This window comes from Vulpes vulpes, chromosome 2 (genome assembly GCF_048418805.1).
Source record: "Vulpes vulpes isolate BD-2025 chromosome 2, VulVul3, whole genome shotgun sequence".
In the NCBI taxonomy this organism is placed as follows: Eukaryota; Metazoa; Chordata; class Mammalia; order Carnivora; family Canidae; genus Vulpes; species Vulpes vulpes.
The window spans coordinates 141,453,886-141,475,319 of NC_132781.1; the positions used below are offsets into that span (position 1 = coordinate 141,453,886).

General features: G+C 40.3%; 1 protein-coding gene and 1 long non-coding RNA gene across 3 annotated transcripts in view; one reads left to right on the forward strand and one right to left on the reverse strand.

Moving 5' to 3' along the window:
* FTO (FTO alpha-ketoglutarate dependent dioxygenase) overlaps positions 1–21,434 on the reverse strand; it is a 378,983-nt gene that overhangs the window by 69,463 nt on the left and 288,086 nt on the right. The window lies entirely within an intron of this gene.
* On the forward strand, positions 2,772–9,882 carry LOC140597966 (uncharacterized). The gene is made up of 3 exons (XR_012000058.1): positions 2,772–2,889; positions 4,206–4,381; positions 9,491–9,882. It is a non-coding gene; the product is annotated as an uncharacterized lncRNA (long non-coding RNA).

Genomic DNA, 21,434 nt, shown 5'->3' on the forward strand with positions numbered 1-21,434 from the left:
ACTGAGCCTGCTTACTAGTACTAGTACTAAAATGGAAACATTTCTTTCTCATAACTGGTTAAGAGGTACTAGAATAAAAAAGCATATTGAATTCGATCTAAATGTTGCTGGCAATTCCTTGATCTATGTTAATTTCATGCTAGTGTAGATAGAATTCTAGAACATTCATCTCCTGTACGAACAGAGTGGTCCTGTGTATCATTCTAGACTGCATTAGTAGCAAAATGAAGGCAGAGGGAGATGCCAAGGAGGCAGGATTAGAAGGAGCAGAGAACCTCAGAATGGGATCTCACCACCTGAGAACTGGGAAAGGACTGGAAAAATCACTTGACCACTATCCACGTACAGTGCTTATTTGATGACCTCAAGTGTTTCCTCATGCAAGTGTGCAGAGCTGATTTATATGGATTTGCAACATTTACTTTAATACATTAGTTAAGAACTCGGGCAGCAGTTGACAGCAGAAACCAGCACAAATGAAGCCATGGATTAATTTCCTAGAAGAAAGAATCGTCTTTAACCGGTGCCTTTTCCCTTGTCTTCCTTAGAGACAGGAATGGACAATGGACGGGAGCAACTAGGAAACAAGATGGCTGACGGGATGTGAGCTACTCCTGTGGGACGGTGAATGACATTCCTGTCTTCACCGCAAGAGACCTGTGGAGTTTCACGGAGAGCCAAAAACCCACGGCTGGAAATCATACGGATTTTACAAACCTGTGACAGATAAATACATACGCAAATACAGACACATTTTGTCACGTAAAAGATCATTCCAGAGAATGTGCTGGAATTATGCAGGAAAGTAGAAGGGGAGTTATGGGGAGAGATGATGAGCTATTTGCAAAGTAACTTGCTCATATGCCTCATGTGTTGACTTGAGAAAAAAAAAAGAGGCTGGGAAGGAAGCTTTAGAAGGAGAAGACTAAAGCCAGGGCAAAACGAGCAGCTTTTCTTCATCTGTGAACCATTCTTTGTTCAGGGGCTACTGCATGTTCGGCATGAAAGTTAATTAACACGCAGCGCACTGCTGCCTGGAATGCCTTACATAATTACACCTGTAGGCTAATTAGGTAACTCTCTGCTGTCCCTTGTCTGAATCGCCCAAGCTCCAAATCTCTCAAAGTGTGGCAAGCATTCATTTAGTAAGGATTGTGACACGCCTGTGAAATCGAAAAGTTGTCACTTCCAACACGTTAGACACACTAACAGCCGAAGTGGGTTTCCTTATATGCTTTTCTGGCAGAAATGGAAATCTTGAGAGAAGTAGCATCTTCCTGCACTCCTCTGGCTTTTCGTCTGGTGTGGTCCACAGATGCCACAACAGCATGCCACGTAGAGCTGTATTTTGTAGATGACAGTGTCAGGCAATCACCCACTGAGGTATTTGTCTGTTACCTATTTAGTTTTAATAGGGTGAAATATTAATATTGATGAACTCTGAGTTGATGGAATTATAGGAAATTTAGATTTTTTTTTCCCCTTAGATTTGTCTGGAATTATCTAAGCTTTCTATAATGAGGAAATATCTTTATGCTAATATAAACCTGGGAGGAGAAGGAAAAGACTGGTTAAAGAGTCCTCCATAAAATAACCCTATCCCTAATTTTCTCACACTAATGTATTAGTGACTACCATGTAATATATATAGTGTAACTTATTATTTCAGAATTTTATCCGGATTTTGAGACATTATGTACAATGAAATATTCATCTACAACAAGAGCTTTCTTCCATTTATACAATCAAATTGAATAAATGCCTAAGCTATGCTGTAAATTCCCAAGAATGTGTAACTTTGTCAAATGGGGCATAGATTTTAGAGGCATGCGACGTAGTAAGAGTTGTAATCAATAACGTTTAATAATCTGTTATGTTTATTTTTTTTCTCTGACCACTATTTGCAAGTGACACCATAAATCACCCTTGAGATTGATCACTTGGAGCGGCACACCTTTGTTTACAGGTGAAAATGACAAAAGGAACACCATGTCCTCCAATCTGTTGATCATGTGGGCAGGAGGTTCACCAGAGATCTCCACCCAACCTGTTCTGCAAACTGGTGGGAGGGGAGGGAGGACTGGGGGTTAGTGAGAAACGGAACTTAATTGGTTGCAAGGCCTGCATCCACAGCTACCATCGGCGATGCTACCCAACCGGTGGGCCCAGCCAAAGGGATCAGAAACAGGTCTACCATTGCCAAGTTCACACTCTGCCTGCAGCGACTGTCAACTAATGATAGATTAGACAAATCTGATTGCTCTATCAAAACATTCATCTCAAATCTTGATTAGTAAGCCTATTGAATTATGATTAATTCACAAGGGTGCTGCTGACAGATAAGATACTTTATCTGACAATGTGTACTAGTTGCTTTGCCTGAAGCCAAAAAAAAAAAAAAAAAAAAAAAAAGAAGAAGAAGAAAGAAAGAAAAAGAAAAAAAGAAAGGGGGGTTAAAACAAAGCAAAACACAAACGACCGAAGTTGCTGGTAAAATAAACAGTATCAAGTACAACACATTGAGAGGGATAATGAGGCTGCACACACCTTCTAATTTAGTGAAGAGCTTGTTTGTGCAGCCCCAGCCTTGATACAAAAAAACAAGAGGGATTTAGGGAAATACGCGGAGAACAATACACTGTGAACAAGTGGACGCCAGGGCACCCTCTGGCCTTTTCCAGGAGTGCAGTTAGGAGGCTAACTTGGGACTGCTTCGGGAGGCGTCACCCTAGGTTTTGGCGACATCCCAGCCTCTGGAGCCAGAGCCAGAGCAGAACCGGCATGTCTTTCTCAACGTTACCATCCAATTACTCCCCTTGTCTCTGGGATGAAGACATCTGCGCACAGAAATAGTCAGCAGCAGACCTAAACTCTTGGGATTTGCGGAAGGTGGGCTGTTTTGGTTATCCTTGGGGGTTGAAGTGATGAGGGGGAGGAGGGAATGGAGCAGGGCTCTTGGGTTTTGTTCTCTTACAAAACAGTAAGAATGAGAATTTTTAAAAATATTCTTTTAAAAAAATTTAAAAAGTGAATCAATAAAATATTTTCTTCTTTGAGCTTTGTCTGAAAGCCAAGAAACATTCAATCTGAGAGACATACAAGTTTGAGTTTTAGTGCTTAATGACTACATGACTCAGGGAAAACTGAAACAGTATCGCTCATTCCTTTATCAAGCCAGCTTATCAGCCCTGAACCTAAATGTATCAATCAGTCCCCGCGCATTCACAGCTTTGTCGATCCCCCAAATTCAGCTGTGGTTGTTGTTGGGGTGTGGGGATGCACAGCAAAGAGTATGCGAAGTACTCAAAATCTCATGCAATTTTAGATGGTATCACTATCTTTTGCCGACCTTAGGATTTTACCAAAAGCCTAATGTCCTATAATCATGTTTCTCTTTAGCTAGTATTAACCTTTCGGTGACTTCTCTCTTCCCTCTCTCTGTCTCTCCCTCTCTCTCTCTCATAACTATCCTCTGTTAATCAATTGTGCACTGCAGATGGGGTCAAGGAAACCTACTTCCTTCTTTGATAGCCTCCAATGTTTCTACTCTTGGGGATAAAAGTGCTTTAAATGGAGTTATATTCTAGGAAAATCAATATATGATTACTGCAAAGATTTGTATTGATTGTCCTGTTGCATTGCAAAAAGGCTAAAGAAAAATGGCATGGCACATTTCCCTTCGATTTTGGTTCCACAGAGTTTGTTGCGACTGTTTTGGGCAAGAAGAAAATGTTGGAACTTTATTTAATGACCTAAAGTTTTCATCATTCAATCCACTCACTTCTCTCCCTACCCTAGAAAATGCTGCATTATCAGTGTACTGGCTGCTCAAAGGTAATGCTGGGACTGGCAGGAGAGTCCTGGGGGCTGAAGACTGTCCACTTCGGCAAGGGGGCTGTGCCAGAAGCTGCTGGTTGCCTTCCTAACATCTGCTCTCCTTTTCTCCCTCCCTTGCAGAATCCTGGTTTTGCTAGGAGTAGCAATGCACCTGGCTGAAAAATATTCCTGTTTCCTTATCAAAAGGGGTGACTAAGTGACTACCTTTTAGCTAATGGGATTCAGGAGGAGACTGCTGAGTAGGGCTTCTGGGGAAGGTCTTTCCAATGGGGAGGGGGGGTGACTCAAGGGCCAGGCACATTTGCTTTCCCTCCCTTTCTTCCTCCTCCTTACCAGTAACGTAAGTAGCTACTGTGGTTCTCTCATAGTGGTGAAGGAAACCTGCAGGGAGAAGCCATGCCAAAAGGAGGACAGAGCAGAAAGACTGAAGGAGCCGTGAACATTGGTGGTGTGGTGCAGCCATCATAATGGCCCTATTCTTGGTGGATTTATTTCCCATGAAGGAAACAGAAATTCCTCTGAGGTTGAAGCTACTGTCATTCAGGTCTGTGATATTTGCAGCCAAATGGGAGACATTTCTCCTACAAAATGCCTTTTGATGTGGGCCCTTCATGTCATCCTGAGTAATAAAAAATTAGTTACTTCCAGGGCTAATGTCCTAGGCAACGGCCCCTGAGTGATCCAATTACTTCCTGGTCTTTGTAAGCCATTTAGTTGTTTTCCTAATCATTACTGCTGAGGAATTACGATAGTACTATAGTCTTTTAAGAAATGCAGTGTAACTTTGTTAACCTTAGTGGCCCAGCCTTCATTCCCCTTTCATCGAGGACGAGGATTCCAATCTTGTATAAGGAAATTTCTTCCCCCGGGAGTGTGCCGTCTTTAGTGGGACTGTCACCAAGGTGCTGCGGCATCTTCCACCAAAGAGGCGGGCATGGGATCCAGACTGGGCCCTGTTAGACTCTGATTCTTGAGTAGATAGAGCATATTCTTTCCAAGAGCAGCACCCTGATGAGTATCTGTGTTTTCCTCCTGCCTGGATCCTCAGAGCTGCACTGCTGCCTCTCCAGCTGAGTTACTCTTCCAGGTTACTGTAGACAGCCCCGTATCTTTCCCAAAAGAGATCCTCCCACTCTCTTGCTTTCCACACCCATCCTGCAAGTTAGCCAGTATTTCTTTCCGTTGCTTGCAACCAAAGAATTCTAACACAGAAATTATTCCCAGGAGGGAACATAAGGCATCCACATTCCTTTTGTTTAAAAGAAGGTCTTCAGAAAGTAATCTCTAGCCTCTACCTGGAGCAGCTACTACCCAGGGGCTCAGTGCTCGCCCAGGGCATGCTGCTCCAACTCTACACTTTGGAAGGTGCTGTTCTCAACTCAGTCACGTACAGCAGATGCATATCATCAAAATCATCTCATGGAATAATACAATTAGTTACAGTTTTTCTTTGAAAATTTTAAAATTTGAAGTCAATTTTCCAGAATTAAGAAATCCAGGAAAGCAGTTCTTTGTCTTACTTAAAGACCAACAAATAACTGCTATTATTTAATGCAGAGGCTGGTTCCTAAAAGTGGGAGACTTGGGTTCTGAATATGAGAATCCCAGGATCAGTAAACTAAAACCCCAAGGCTTTGAGGCCCATCTAGGTTGTTCTGGAAATAAGAGCCATTTATTATTCTTTTTAGTTTTATTTATTTGAGAGAGAAAGAAAGAGATGGAAAAGGAGGAGCAGAGAGGGAGGGAGAGCGAAAGACTCTTAAGCAGACTTCATGCTCAGCATGAAACCCAACCTGGAGCTCTGTCTCACAACAGTGAGATCATGACCTGGGCCAAAACCAAGGGTTGGATATTTAACCAACTAAGCCCCCCAGGTACCCCTATCATATATAAATAAGAGAAGGAGCTTATTAAATTTAAGAGAAGGAGATTCTGAAAGCCTCTACTTTACGGCGAGAATGCTCACTGCAGAGTTGTACCTAATGGCTCATGTGCCTAAGCATTGTAAAATTCTTACTCCATACAAGTAGGAGTTGCTTATGCCATCTACTGACTACTTAGCTTCAACGGACTACTCCAACATTTCCTTTAAAGATTGCAACTTAAATAGAAAGTGATACTAAATTAAGAGAAAAATGAAATTATAGTAGGAATAATAACAGCTAATCTTTACTGAGTGCTTCCTATGTGGCAGACACTATTCCCTGAATATTATATATATAAAAAGTAATACAATACTTGTAATGATCCATGAGTTACTATCCCCTTCCTTCAGGTGGGGAATAAGGAGGTTCAGATGAGGCAGAGGGGTTAAGTAACTTGCCCAGTACCATTTAGATTATAAATGAAAGAATCAGGATAAATCTCAATGTTATTGTGATAAAATTATATATTCCTCCAATACTACTGGAAGTAATATAAACTACTATAAACTAGTCCAGGAACCTATTTTAGTAATGTAGGGCAAAAAGCCACACAAATGGCTTTTTTTTGACCACCGTCTGAGGAATCAGTTAGACAATTTTAAGGATGACAAATGTTATATCTTTTGCTTAAAATTACACTTCTAATAACGTCTTCCAAAGAAACAATGAAAAAAAAATCTAAATGAAAAAAATCTAAAGAAATTTTTATTGCAGCAATATCTGTAACAGTGAAACTAAGCAGAAGTAACCCAACTTTTTAATAATAGGGAATGATTAGAAAAAAAAATGGTATACAAACTTAATGAATTATTGTCATTAAAATGCATAAGTATTAAATTATGAAGCAACATGGGAAACACTTTGGTATTAAATAAAAAAGCAGGATATAAAATTATATGCATGCATAACTCAACAATCAAGCCTAAATTCAACAATGTATTCATATAGCCCATGGCAGGAAATTGACTTTCAAACCGAAAATAATTTGCGTTAGGAGAGTGGGACTCAAGAAAGGAAGAGAAATGGCCTGAAGTTTCCACTGTCCCCAGATGCTTCTGGATCTTGACTGGGAAAGCCTATCATCTTGCCTTCACTGTAGATTAACTAGAAAGCTACGAAGGAGGGGAAGCTTAGCAACGCAAGGCTCTTTATCCAGTCAAGGTAAATGAAGTTCGGCTGGTCAGGAGAGTAAATAAGATTAGTTATGGGCTCCAGGTCATCCACTCATGGAGGTCAGCGAGTGTGAGATTATTATCCTTGGTAGAAGAGCAGCAAAATAGCATTAAGGAATAAATTAATGAAAAAGGTAGAAGATTATTTGAACTAAAGCCCTAATCAGTTTAGAGATTTCACTCAACTGCTCTACTGGCCATCAGTCAAGCTCACAAAACAAATATGCTTGTTCTCTTAAGTAATTCCAGGAGATCTCCCTTTCTTGCTTCAAAGACATCCAATCTAAGGAAAGTCATGAATAAAGTTACTCCAGTTTGCTGTTACACTTCATACAAAACCCACTGAAGCATTAAGGGGCATGCTACTAAAATAGTAAAGCAGACTATTTATACTCGATGCATAATTGCTAGTCCTGTTTGGCCTTTGATTCCAAATAGAACATCATTCCATATCCATTCAGAAACACCGAATTCACCAACATGCAAACTGCATATTTTATTAAATAAACACAAAGTAGGAGATAATGACATACATTTGTTTTCATTACAAGTAGTAATGCAATATTTCTCCAAGGCTTACTGCATTAGCATTTCTTGCCACGTTCCAAATGCCTTTGAACTTTCTGAAAAGCTACATCTGTTAGCTCCCGTGTATACAGCAGAAAGTTACCAAGTGAATTAAGTTTTAATATAAATTGCTTTGTTCACTATTAAGATTGATGTTGGACACACTGTACTGTAAGTTGCAAACTGCAATTACAATTCGTTGCAATTATCTTTGGTTGTTAATAGCACAAGATAGCATGTCACTTTCTACCAAGTGTATAATTTATCATTTGTGTTTTTTTTCCGTGAACTCTTGTGGTATTCCAAACGTATAATCTTGTTGTATTTATTTCCCAGTGGCCCAACAAAATGCACAGCAAGTGCTGACTAGAACAAACTAAAAAGCACTGCTATTGACAAGCCGTCACTTGAGCAGTAATGAACATTCTGCCTCCACTTTCACCTCAACAAACCAGCAGCTTTAATTTATGATAAAGCAAAGGAGAGGCAACCTCCAGGTTTATTATACCCTCAGTGCTGTTTCAAATAAAGTAATTAGAAGGTCAAGAGACAGGTCTGGAAAGCCAAATATAAATGCAACCCTTCTGTACCGACATTAAAAAAAAAAAAAGACTAGTGTGTTCAAAGAGCATTTTATCCATCTTTCTTCTCTAGAGCGGGGCAAGTCAATTTTTTTTAATACTACCGTAACCAATCAGAAACAGTGGCAGCTCCCCTCCTTCTCTCTCTAATTTGCTCCATATGGACGATGAACAACACACCTCAAAGACGCTGTCCTTAGGAGAACATGACTAGCTAGTCCAAAAAAGAAAAAAAAAAAAACTGCTTTGAATTGTAAACTCAGGACAGGTGATTAGGAATTTTATTCATTTATTTTTAATCAAGAATGAGTTAACATATGAAGTGATGGAAAGCCTCTGGAGAAGTCCTAGCAGTGTTAAGGTAGTCCACAAATAAATGAGTTTTACAATTCTATTTTTAAGACATTTTGCTTAAGAAAAGAAAGTCTTGAAAAGACATCAGAGGGAAAGGAGTTGACTTGCAGAAAAATTACCCTTTCAATACACTTTGTTTTCAGTGATGAAAGAAACAATTATAATAAATAGCATGCTGTTTCCCAAGAACTGTCTGTAACATCATACTTCGTTTTAAAAGTTCCTAATTTTGCTTATGCTGTAGTGTTTACTTTCCTCTATTTTGTTTCTCTTATACAACAACGACATCATGCTAAAAATGCTCCTAAAGGCCATGAAACCCAATGAACTATGACTCTATATCTAGTCCACCATCTGAGGAATCAGTTAGACAATTTTAAGGATGACGTTAACTCTTCTAAACCAGCTGCTTTCAAACATTTGGATCCAAGGATTACTCGAGTGGGAAATAATGTCCCAAGAATCCACTCCATTTGTCCCCATTAGCCTACTGTTTCTCCCAGCCCCTAGATATAAGGTAGGGTAGGGAAGAGGAAAGAAGGATGGAAGGGTAGGAAGCAGGAAGTGGGGGGCTGAGGGAGAGAAGGTGAGGGCAAGAAGGAGACAAACTCAGAGCTCAACCAGCTTCTGCACAAGTGGAGAAGGTATATAACATGGGTGCTAGGTTTGAAAGACAGTTTTAAAAAGACCAAACTTTCAAAATAATGTGAGTCATTCTCGAATGCCACAACCTATGAAAAGTAAGCTATCGGAGGCTATTGTGTCACCTTCATCTGGGATCTGTGGCATATATGCTCCAAAAGCCTTTCTGAAATTGCACTTCGACATATAATTTTTGCTTCAAGTAATTTTTTATCACTGTCTGCCCAAGTAGTTGGTATAATTACACTTGATTATATAAGTGGTAGAAATGTATGTAATCTCATAATTAGAACATGTAATTATGTTGTAAAAATCCCTACAAACTAAAACAAAAAGTATACAAGTACAGTAGGTGGAGTTTTTTTCCTTTGTTTCATCTTGTTTTTTTTTTTTTTTTTTTGTCTTCATCCAGAATTACAACTGAAGCAATGACTCTATCATGGCGTGGTAGGAAATGGTTGTATTTTTGGGTTTTCATCTACTTGGCTGAAGAATGGGCAGGTTTGATCCAAGATCACCTTGATTATCTCCGCTGCCAAAAAATACTTGCAAGTCAGGCATTAATAAGAAGATAGTATCTGTACCCTATGATTCAACTATGTACATGAAATGTAAAATAGTACTGAATTTCTGTGGCATGTAGTAGCTAGGCCTGTTTTTTCAACCCAGGGACATGTTTTCTTACATTGCTGCTCTCTCTCTCTTTTTTTAATGAAAAATGTAATGCTAATAATTTGTACAATTCGGGGAAAAAGAATGGGGAAATAAAGTAAATTATTTTCAAAACACTCTTTGAGGTGGTGATTTCAGCCCTTTCTCCAATTAGATACAACAAGAAGTATTTGACTGGTATGAATTCCTCAACCCCTCCCCTCCCCTTTCCTGGTCTTTCACTGGGGGTGCTAATGAGCAATTCAACATTCAAAATGTTGGGCTGTGCAGTGGAGTAAGACGCACAGAGCCTAAGTAATACAGACTGGAAAGCGAGACTTGTTTCATCAGGGCGTAAACCTTCAGTCCCAGCCGAAGTCCTGACAGTGGCGCTCCTAGATGTCAAATCTCTACCAAACAGTAATTCTCGAACAGGAAAGCCAGTTCTACTTCTTTTCCATATGAAACCCATATACCAAAGGTTTATGAAAATAGAGGGGAAGTCCTGGTTTTTATCTCCAGTGCACAGTACTGAGACAGATTTTAAGGAAAACGTAAGGGAAATACAAAGCATGGTCACAGTACATGAGAACCTTACACAGAGACCAGCGCTCAGGACTTGTGTGTATCTTGCAGACAACCATTACATGCATAAAGTGTTACTATAGCATTCTAAATTGTTCTAAGAGTGTGCCAGAGACTGAAGAAAAAAACTTAGGGTGTCTTGGGAGATTACTGGTTACCTCCCCAACAACCATTCCCTTCTTCTTTGTTGCTAACAGAGCTCCTATTTTATTCATGCATTCAACTCAGAGAAAACGGATGCCACTGCCAGCTCAGAAGCAAATCTTAGTTAATAAAGCCAATCATGGTGTTTCCATTTTCCTTGGTAAATGGTTTAGCAGTGAACATCTGACCCAGATTTGGGCAGAGAGACTGGAAAGAAGGTCAACAGGGAATTTTCTAGGAAGGATTTCCTCACTCTTGAGAAGGAAGCCCTGGAAGAGTTGGTCTCTTTCCATCTTTGCTGTTTCAACATCTGGATGCAATGCCTGGAGCAGCTGCAGCCATTTGAAACATGAAGGAAGCCAATATAAGGGTAGAAGTTACGATGGTGAGCTTAAAAGAGAGGAATCCACGTCTTCATGACATCACTGGGCCTATGATCATATCACACAGACAGCTGTCCTATTTCTGAACTTCCTGTAACATGAGATCATAATTGCCTTTGTTTAAGCCAAGTTGTTGTCAGAGCACAATTTGATACTGTACCCATTTGTCCCTTATGGAGAGGTAACATTCACATTTTTAGCTAATTATGGAAGAGCACCATTTATATTTTTAGCTTAGATACAAGCATGCCAACACATCTGAATTTAAATCTCATTCACTAAAATTAAATTGGTATCTGTATATATTACTGGTGAGGTTTTTAAAATTTAAAATTTCAAAATCCTTTGGAGCCCAATTTGGCAATTTCTATCGAGAATTACAAAGAAGCTTATCTTGATTTTGGCGCAGGTCAGCACCTCAAGATTTCAGTAACCATTTTACATGTATAAATAGTACTCCTTTAAATCCAGAGTAGAGTATATATTTCCTCCATGTTTTTGGATTATTTCCCTGAGGTAAAAAGTGAAATACTAGGGATCCCTGGGTGGCACAGAGGTTTGGCGCCTGCCTTTGGCCCAGGGCGCGATCCTGGAGACCCGGGATCGAATCCCACGTCGGGCTCCCGGTCCACGGAGCCTGCTTCTCCCTCTGCCTATGTCTCTGCCTCTGTGTGTGTGTGTGTGTGTGTGTGTGTGACTATCATAAATAAATAAATAAATAAATTTTTAAAAAGTGAAATACTGGATCAAAATTGATAAGCTTCTTTGTAATTTGTAACTTGATGGAGTACTATTTACACATATAAAATGGTTACTGAAATTGTTAGCAAAGTGAAAAAATTATTATGACAAGTGAAAAAAAGAATACATAGGGTTGACTCTTTGTGGGGGAGGAAGGGGCAGAAGAAGAGTCTGAGAAGGAGAGAGAATCTTAAGCAGGTTGCATGCCCAGCCCAGAGCCTGATCCCACAATACTGAGATGCTGACCTGCTCCAAAATCAAGAGTCGGACACTTAATTGATTGAGCCACTCAGGTGCCCCATTATACAGATGATTCTTGAACAACATGGGTTTGAACTGCATGGGTCCACTTCTATGTGGTTTATTTTTTGGTATATGTAATACTGTACTATAAGTCTGTTCCTTATGATCTCTTAGAATTTTTTTTTAGAGCTTACTTTATTATAAGAATACAGGATATAATAAATGAACAGATATGTGTTCATCAACTGTTTATGTTACTGGTAATACTTCCAGTCAACAGCAGGCTATTATGTTTTGGGGGAGTCAAAAATTATATAGGGATTTTTGACTGTGCAGAGGATCAGCACTCCCGACCCCTGCGTTGTTCAAGGACCAAATGTAGTAAAAACACCAAAAACAACAACAAATAATCTCAACATAGGTGTATGTTTAAGAGTTTGGAATAAAATCTATCAAAAAACACTTATAGCGGTTGATGTCATGGTTGGAGGTTAGGAATGAGTTCCCTCTTTACTAGCCTTGTTTTTCCAAACTTCCTAAATAGAAAAAAAATACATATATTCGAAATTTCCACACTACATTATTCAGCTGCTTAGTACAATTTATGGGCAATGACGACTGAAAATGTCTAGAGAGGGAGATTGGGATAGCCTGGGGAAAAGACTGGAGGCAGATGTAGAAAGCTCATTAGCACCAGGATTTCTTCACAAATAGTTGGATTTTCTTTTAAATTCTGACTCCCTCTTCCTTTAGTTCTGTCTCTCTTTCTTCTCTCTCTCTTCCTCTCTCTCTTTTCCTTTCTTTCCTTCTCTTCCTTCCTTCCTTCCTTTTTAAGGAGATGATTATTCCACAGTTTGGGTAAGGTGAACAAGAATAGTTAACAAGTATGGGATGGTGAGTTAATGCACCATCCCTGAAAGCAGCCCACTGGGGAAAATCCCCATTTCTAAATAAGAAAAAGAAAATGCCAACTGCTTTGATTTGAGTGTTCTGCTTCAGAATAAATTTGCCTGGAAGCGCAGAAGGGTACAAGGTGGGGGCTGGGAGGTAATAGTGCATTCTTTTAAATAAAAGCAGGGACATGGGTGTTCCTTCTAATCTAAGCCAACAATGGCACTATTGACAGAGTCCCAAAGATGCTCATGATATTCCGCATAATTAAGAGGGATTGTTGGCATCAGAAGGACCAGAAATATTCTGTAGATTAACTGCCTACTTCATTGCTAATGACTGCCCAATTTCTTTAGACTAATTGGTGCAATCTACATTTTTGCAGCAAAGATGAAGTATCAACTTGATTTGGTGTCGATAAAAAATTGATGGATGCTTCTGACTGCTACTTCTTAACAATACACGGATTATTACTACTATAATTATCATAAATGACAAAACATGGGCAAGTGGTGATTACAAGTCTAATTCTATCTTGAGGTTTTAATGGCATAAACCACTCAGGCTTTACACTCATGATTTACTACATCATCAAAATCCCTGGAAGGATTACCCTTGGGTGAATGCCACTCATTATCTTACCAATAATACACTGGTTTGGCCCAACACAGAACAAATCATCAAGACTGAGTTCTTAGAAAAGCTCTGTTCAATACATAAATCTCTGGTTTGTGAAGGATGCATGTACTTGCCAAAATCTTTCTCTTCATTTCTGGGTGTTAGGTTGTATTTCAGGCTGACATGTACAGAGCCTAGGGGTCTCTGGGTCACACGACAGCCTACCAAGCTATATGCCAAAGCTTGGAGATGCTGTTACTAGCTTGTTTATGGCCAACCAAACATCACCAGAGTGCTATCAACTGGCAGAGAGAAAGAAGGGTATAAATCTCACCTGCTCCCCACTGGGTTGGGTGCCAATACTAGAGTAGCAGAATACCCTTCTCTAGGTGAAGGGGACAGAGGAAGACTTCAAGGAGGAGTCTGTTGTCATTTTGGGGGGATGCTGTCAGCACCGAACAGCTTGGACAGCCGAACAACAAAACATGTACAACAGGCCCCTATTGAGGCAGCTCCAGTACCATGAAGACCTCAGACCCCAAATGCAAATTGAAATACCCCCCTCAAAGTCCAAGTGAGTAACGAGTAAGTAAAGCAGTGAAAGGCAGGGGTGGTGTGCGAGATAGCCCTCTACCATGAGCAGCTACCCACATTTGCCAGCTGGAGGGGAACCAGTACTGTCCACTCTTCTGTCTTGTTTTGTTTTCCAAGAGGTGTCAGACAACTTTACCTGTAGTGTGAAATATCTCAGTTTTAAAATGTTGTTGGACAACTGCATTTCTTAGCACGATGGTTAAGAGAGTGGCTTCCCAGACCAGACTGCCTGGAGTTGGATGTCAGCCCCTCTAACACTGGGGACACACCACTTCATCTGAATGTCAGTTTTCCTCGTATGTAAAATGGGGATAATAACACCTACCTCACTTCAGAGAGTTGTTTTGAGGGTGAAATGAGGGAATAATGAAGGTGCATAAAATAGTCCTGACACGCAGTAACTGCTCAACAGTGGCTACTGTTACCTGAGGCTGGATTCGGCCTGCTGGCTCTCAGGCTGTGACCTCTGCTGTGGGAAGGAGTGATGTATGAGGCAAGAAAAATGGCCAAGAGCAACCGCTCGCAGGCTGACCGTGTGAGTAGGAATTCTGTTTTCCCTACTTGCTGGAGGCTGAATGACCCTGTGAGACACCTTCTGAAGCCTCAGCTTTCTCGTCTAACAAATAGGGATAATAAAACACCTGCTTCGTAGGGAGCTCTGAGGATGAAATTTAAAAACTGACACAAAGCACGTGGCACAGCACTCAGCACAGGGTAAACACTCAACACATACAAATAGTCATGATTCACGTTATTTCTTAAGCTGAATTTTTCCATATAGTCTTCGAATTTTAAATCTTTTTTTTTAAAAAGCTAGTCCAGATTTCCTGCTCTTGTCCCATTCCTTTCCCTAGGCATTTTTGCCATGAGCATAGCTTTATTACTTTATTATTAGTTATGAACCATGAGAGATTCCCTTTTGAAAATTAATCTATGTTGCTTTTTAAGGTGGTACTTCATCTATTACAATTGTCCCCAAGGGCAAAGAACTCTTGCAACAAACAACTCTGTGTGTGAACGGTAGAGGTAACATATATTCTTAGGAGAGAAAGCTGCTATGGTGCTTTGCATGAGACATAATTGTTGTATACTATACTATAATATGTTATAATATGCTAAGATCCGGTTCAAGGGAATCTGCAATTGAAAAGTCCAGTACAATTAAAAGTGCCCGAAAAGCCACGTATGTTTCTACGCACACCCTTCAGGCAGGCTAGGTTTGTGTGAATGGCTGAGAACGGCATTTACTAGCTGAGTCCTGACAGTGACTGCCTGGTGAGTGCAGTCAACCAAAATTCTCACACACTCTGAACAAAAGGAGGTTCATTTCATGGTTTGCATCATGGTGGAGCTTACTTTGGGGGGCTCCTGTAAATTTCATCTCAAAACTGGACAGGGATAGTTTCAACTGAAGCACCGCAGCCTCCGGAAAACTGAAGTGTATGTATGTGTGTCACTAGCAAAGAAAAATGCATTTCCCTTAAAATACTTATAAGACAGGTCCAGATTATATCAGAAATGCCAACAGGCACACACTGCTGCAGATGGACACCTTCAAGTCACCAGAGGTCCTCTACCACTTGCTTGTGACTTTCAAACACCCCTTTTGGCACATGAAGAATCTTGTATGTCACAGCTATTTGGGAGAATAAATTACGGATAGGATCTAGTATTCTGAGAACTGCCAGACTGTCAGGTATATAGGCTCCTGCTTCCAAGGATCAAGCTTACTCTGTGACTCACCAGGTAAATCTCTGGGCCTCTCCAAATCTCCAATCACTGAAAAGTGAGTCAATTAATACAGAAAAGCTGTGCTTTACGAATGAAAGTCATCAGAAAGTTTCCGAGAGAGATTTCTCTAGATAACAATCTCCATAGCTTCTTGTTTTATACCCTAGTCATGGTGCGTATTACAGCAACTGGACATAAAGTAACTTTGATTTTCTCTGAGATCACTTAAATATTAAAAAGAAAAATGTTCCTAACGCCATCCAATGACTTCAGTGTCATCTCCTGGCGAATGTGGAGACCATCTGATGTGCAAGAGTCGGGGGCGGGTGAGATTAAAGCACGGCTCCCTCTGGAAATATTCTAATGGAACCCCCTTCTCCTTCCTCTGCCCTCCCCTCCAAAAGACTCACAATTGAAAAATGCCCAAATCCAATAAGAGATATCGCTTACTGTTGGGGATGCACATACCACAGGAAATGCTGGGGATAAAGGAAATCTGTGAATCAGAGAAAGATGTTGGTATGCAAGATTGAAGATATACCAGCTGGCCTACTGCTTCAGCTGGTTTCCAGAGGCCAGGAAGAAATTAGTCTCACAGTTCAGTTGAAAGAACACCTGGCCATTCACCCAGAGGCACAAATTCACTGTCGAACAGGGTTATCTTTGTTTTCATTCCAAACACACCTAGGAGTGAAGTTATTTAAAATCCTGTGACTCTCACTGTCCTACACTGCTCACCTTCACAAAAATCAGGAGGTGTGGATGAGGGCCCAGGGATGGGTTGTAAAATATCAGTGTCAATGGGACCCATTTTAAAGGCTAGGATGGTCTTCCTCTATTATAACTGGGTTGGAGCATGTCCTCTTGATTTCCCACATACATTTTACTGAAGATTTACAAATTTGAAGAGCTGGGAGGAAAGGAATTGTATTAAAGCCAAAGCATTAACAGTCTGCCCACAACCAAAAAGACATATGAGAGCTCCTGAGGCTTACAAGGATGGTTAATTAGCTCAGTGCTCCCTTGTCATTTGGGGCCTACATAAAACTAAAAGCAACGGTCTAAAATCAACTCAGGTTTATCACTGGTACGCAGGTCTGTGAGTGTGGGAAACGTCATTTTACTGCTGAACCCTCAAATCTGAAGCTAATTCCTCTTTCTCCAAAGAAGAATCAGGTTGTGTCTTGCCATGAAGCGCTGCCGAGCAGTGAGGCTGGGTGTGGTGAGTCCTGGAGGAAGCGACATGTTGGCAGAGGAGGTGACTGACCTGGATTTGAAGCAGAGAAGCCAGATGTGCCTACACAGGAGGCAGATGGGACAGGGTGATTGTAGAGGAGTCGGCAGTTGGGAGGGCTCAAAGGACTGGCAAAGACCATGGCCACGAGACTCCGAGGGAGACCCGGGCAGACCCAATCTGGAATGCAGCCTGGACCCTTAGGTGACACTATCTTAGACCGAGTATAAGGCACTGATCTCTGAAAAACCCAAACCTGCCAGTTCTATTGTTCACTTGTTCTTCTTCAATCCCTTTTGTATTCCCTTTTCTTGACCTGCTCAAGGGCATCCTCCATTTTTCTGTCTTGCTCTTCTCTCTCAGGTTTGCCAAGCCTTGCAATATTTTTTTTAAGGCAACGTATAATTTACACTTTTGAGGAACATGGTTTGAAAGATGACAAAGAAGTTTTTTAAATTTGGAAATCAGTTTTAAACTTACAGAGAAGTTACAGGAATAGTACTCCAAACCAACCAGCTTTTCTTTATCCAAATCCAATTACTGTTAATCTCTCCTGGAATCTTTTTGCTGAGGGCACTCAACTGGTCAGGTAATGCACATTTGCACCATTAGAATGACCTTGTGCTTGGTTCCTCAAAGAGAACACAAGATGACAGTCTCTTTCCTTGAAGATTTAGAATTGGATTGTCAGGCAACCACAAGATGCCCATGGCCACACTCAACTGGTTAGACTCTTTGAAAATAAAGTCTGAGCTTTTGGAAATTTCTTTACCTGTGCATACTGAGGTAGGGAAGAAATGGAAAGAAACTATAGTCCCTAAGAGCAACTATAATTTGGCAATCCAGCATTTCCTCAAATGAGCCAAACAATTACCAGTAACTTGGCATATTAAGGTGCATTACATGGGTAAAAGGAGGGGATGGTAGGCCTTGGTCAAATACATTTGGGAAACATTTATTTAGACGAGGTTTATCAAGTAGATTTCTAAACTGCAGTTTTTCCTCGGAGCCTTCAATGGGCTCTGCTAATGGGCTTTGAAAGGGTGGGAATATATACATAATATTCCCTATTTCTCAAATAACATTGAATTAGCTCACAGGATTACAGTTTCATTGAATGCCCTTGGAAGTGTGAAGGAAGTTCACACTCTCAAAGGAAGAATGGGAAAAATGTGTGAAGCAACATGCAAATAATGGCAAAATATCGTAGCCCAAGTCCATGTCCAGAAGTAATGAAGTGATACCAAGTAAAAGAGGGCAACTAATCAGAGAAAAAGCAGGAAACTAAGAGGAAGAGAACTTCAGTAGAATACTTCCGTAATACTGTTGGCAGATTTATTAGTTTTAAACTGCATCACACTATTATTATTCAAAAACCTAAATCAGCTTTCAAGCACTCATTGGATTGGGTCCAGACTTAGCAGAGGTAATAAGAAGGAGCTGGGGACTAACATGGAGTATCTACGGGGTGCCAGGTATTGCTTATAAAGTGTGTGAGTTCCTTGGACTGGCTTGTGTTAAGTCTCTACTGTATCTTCAGCACCAGTACAGGGTCTGTCTGACATGTAGTAGAAATGCAATGAATATTTCCAGAATCAAAATGAGTCTCTGTCTTATGGTGTGATGATATACTCATCAGATGGACTTCTGTAAGCTACATTTAAATTAAAATGTAAGCTACATTTTCATTATTAGACCACAGATACCATGAGCTGGTGGTCCATCGCTTACAGACAGGGTTTTATTTGGCTTCTGGAGGGCTTTAAAGTAAATCAACAAGATTTAAGAGTTGGGAGATTTTCAGCAAAATCCAGATTTCGAGTTTCTTCTGAAATATTGGAAGATATGGCAACACTTGGCCCGCATTCCCCTAAGACCACGCCCAGGGCAGAGCAGAGCAGTGGCTGCAGCTGAGAAGCAGGTGTCACTGTCCTGACCACTCTCTGTTATCTCTACACCACTGGTCTCTGCTACCAGTGACCCGTGTGCTGGTCCTCTTGGGCCCTCTTGGGCATCTGATCTATAATAACAATCGCCAACTTGTATAATGCTTACTATGGGCCAGGTACCATTCTTAACACCTTTACATCTATTAGTTCATAACAATCCTGGGAGGTAGGCGTTCTTTCTTTTTTCTTCTTTTTCTAGAAAACCAGAACCATCTCTCCATCCATATTGTCATACTGAGCCCCTCTTTAGTAGACTGAACTATAAGAAATCAGCATTTTTATATTGTCAGATACTTGAATTGTGGCTCAATTTGATGAATGCGTTTCTACCACAGACTTCAAAACACAGAGAAGCAATCTTCTCATAGCCCTTCTGACCTACTTCTTTAGGTCGTGCAGTTCTTACATCTGTCTTAAATGACATTTGAGTGATCCTGAGGTGGGTGTTCTTACATGTCCAGTTTACAGACAAAGATCCAAGGAGAGAAGGGACATATAACCGGCCTCAGCTCTTGTACCTAGTAAGTGGCAGAGTGGGTATTGAACTCAGATCACTTGGCTTCACCACCATGGTCTGCTGCTTCCATTACCCAGATATACTTTGTTATTCCCCATTCTTTTCTAATTTGTCACATCTGTTTATCTTGTATATCCCCTCAAACTACATTGGCCTCAGTGGCATAAAATGCATCCTTTTTGTACTTTACTCTAGCAGATTGCTTTTTTTCTCAAACACCTTTTGATTTCACTGGATCAGGATGATGTGTACAAGTAAATACATTTCCCAGCTCCCTTAACCTCCATTAGGAAACTAGCCAATGTCTGGCTCCCCAAGAGCAAGCCCAATATTGACGAAAGCTGCCACAAGCTGGCAGCCCCATGCAGTTGAGAATGGAAGGCTGCCTTCACACTTCTCACAATGACAAACACCACAAGCTTGCGTTACACACACTCTAGGCTGATGACTGGAATACACACATATTAAGTTTCATCCGTCTCCCATTTGGTTCAATGTGGGTTTACCCAAACAGCTGGCGTGGAGCCTATCCTTTCACTTAAATTAGTTCTAGTGCTCCACAGTTTTGATTTACTGACAAAGCACTCTCTTTATCTACTAGCAGCATAAGAGTTTTGTCTGGGCAGAAACGGCGGTTGGTACAATTGGGCCAGTGAGGGTACTTAGCATTTCCATGTGGGGCACTGACTAGAGAAAGGTATTTTAATTCCCAATTAGTCCATATCAGCAAATGAAATGTATTTTCCATTATTTCTTTACTCTGGATTCTGATTCATAAAATATCTTAAGGAAAACATATTTTACGTTACTGAGTCTTTGATTTCTCAGAGAAACTAATAAATAATCAACAAAAATATGATTAAAGACTGCTTGAGCTACCATCCAAAAAGGGACTCTAGCCAGCAAAGAATCTTTCTGATCCAAATCTTTTTATTCCTAGAAACAGAATTCTTACTTAGCCTTTCAAAAGCCTGATGAAGGCTTCTGCTAAGTTTTGACATAAGATTTTCATATTCAAAATATCTGTTGAAATAAGGGGAGAAGGGATATGGATCTTGAAACTGCATTAGCCTGAAATAGAGCTTAGTAAGCTAGAAAGGGAAATTACTTCTCTGTAATTGGAATTCTCTCCTAAAAAATCCCTTTGAAATCATGTTCAGCTACTTTCCCATTATGTGTCCCAGAGAAGCTAACTTTAACCCTTTCTAGAATTACCCACCATAAAAAGTATTTGATATTTATAAATTGCTCTGGGAAGAGATTCCTGTGCAGTGGTCGGTGTCATCAAAGAACTTAATAATGAACGAGGAGCTCCCAAGAGTCATAGACATGGTTGAGAAAATGTTTTCTAGGACATCTCCTCCCACTCATACACTGATGCTTACATTTATACATCACATTTATCTTGGCAGCATAGTCCTAAGACAGATGCCAGCAAACTCCTCAATTTGAGTTTCTTTACCTTTGAAATGACAACTAAGTTCTGCTCCAACACAGTTCTTTAAGCTCTTTGAAAGCCAGGATTGGGCTTGATCTTCCCTTGTATCTTCAACGCTGTTATACAGTAGTTGCTTGATAAATGCCTCATGAATCATGAGTGAATGAATGAGAGCCAGCGAGGTAATCAGGGCAATGACTTAACTTCTATTCTCTTCTGTTTTTCTTATCTGTAAAATGGTAATATCATCTTCCTCAAAGAACTCTCATGAGCATTAAGTGAGATAATATAAGTAATACTACATGTATTACATTAGCACAGTGCTTAGGACACAGCTATACTATATAGCTGATAATGTAACTAATACGATAATTACATATAGTTCATATATAAATAAAATACTAAGCCAAGTCCTATGAAGGCTATAGAAAAATGGGATGGAAGAAGGTTCTCCTCCCTTTTATATCTACCCTTGACGTGAAGACAAGAAACCTGGTACTGCCTGAAGATATACCATAATGCTACGGTGTTCCACTGAATTTCCATGCCATCAGGCTACATAGCTGCATCATATTAGAGTCAGTGCCTGGTATCAAAACCAAAAGAGGAGTCATCTGGCCTACAGGAAAATTCTGTG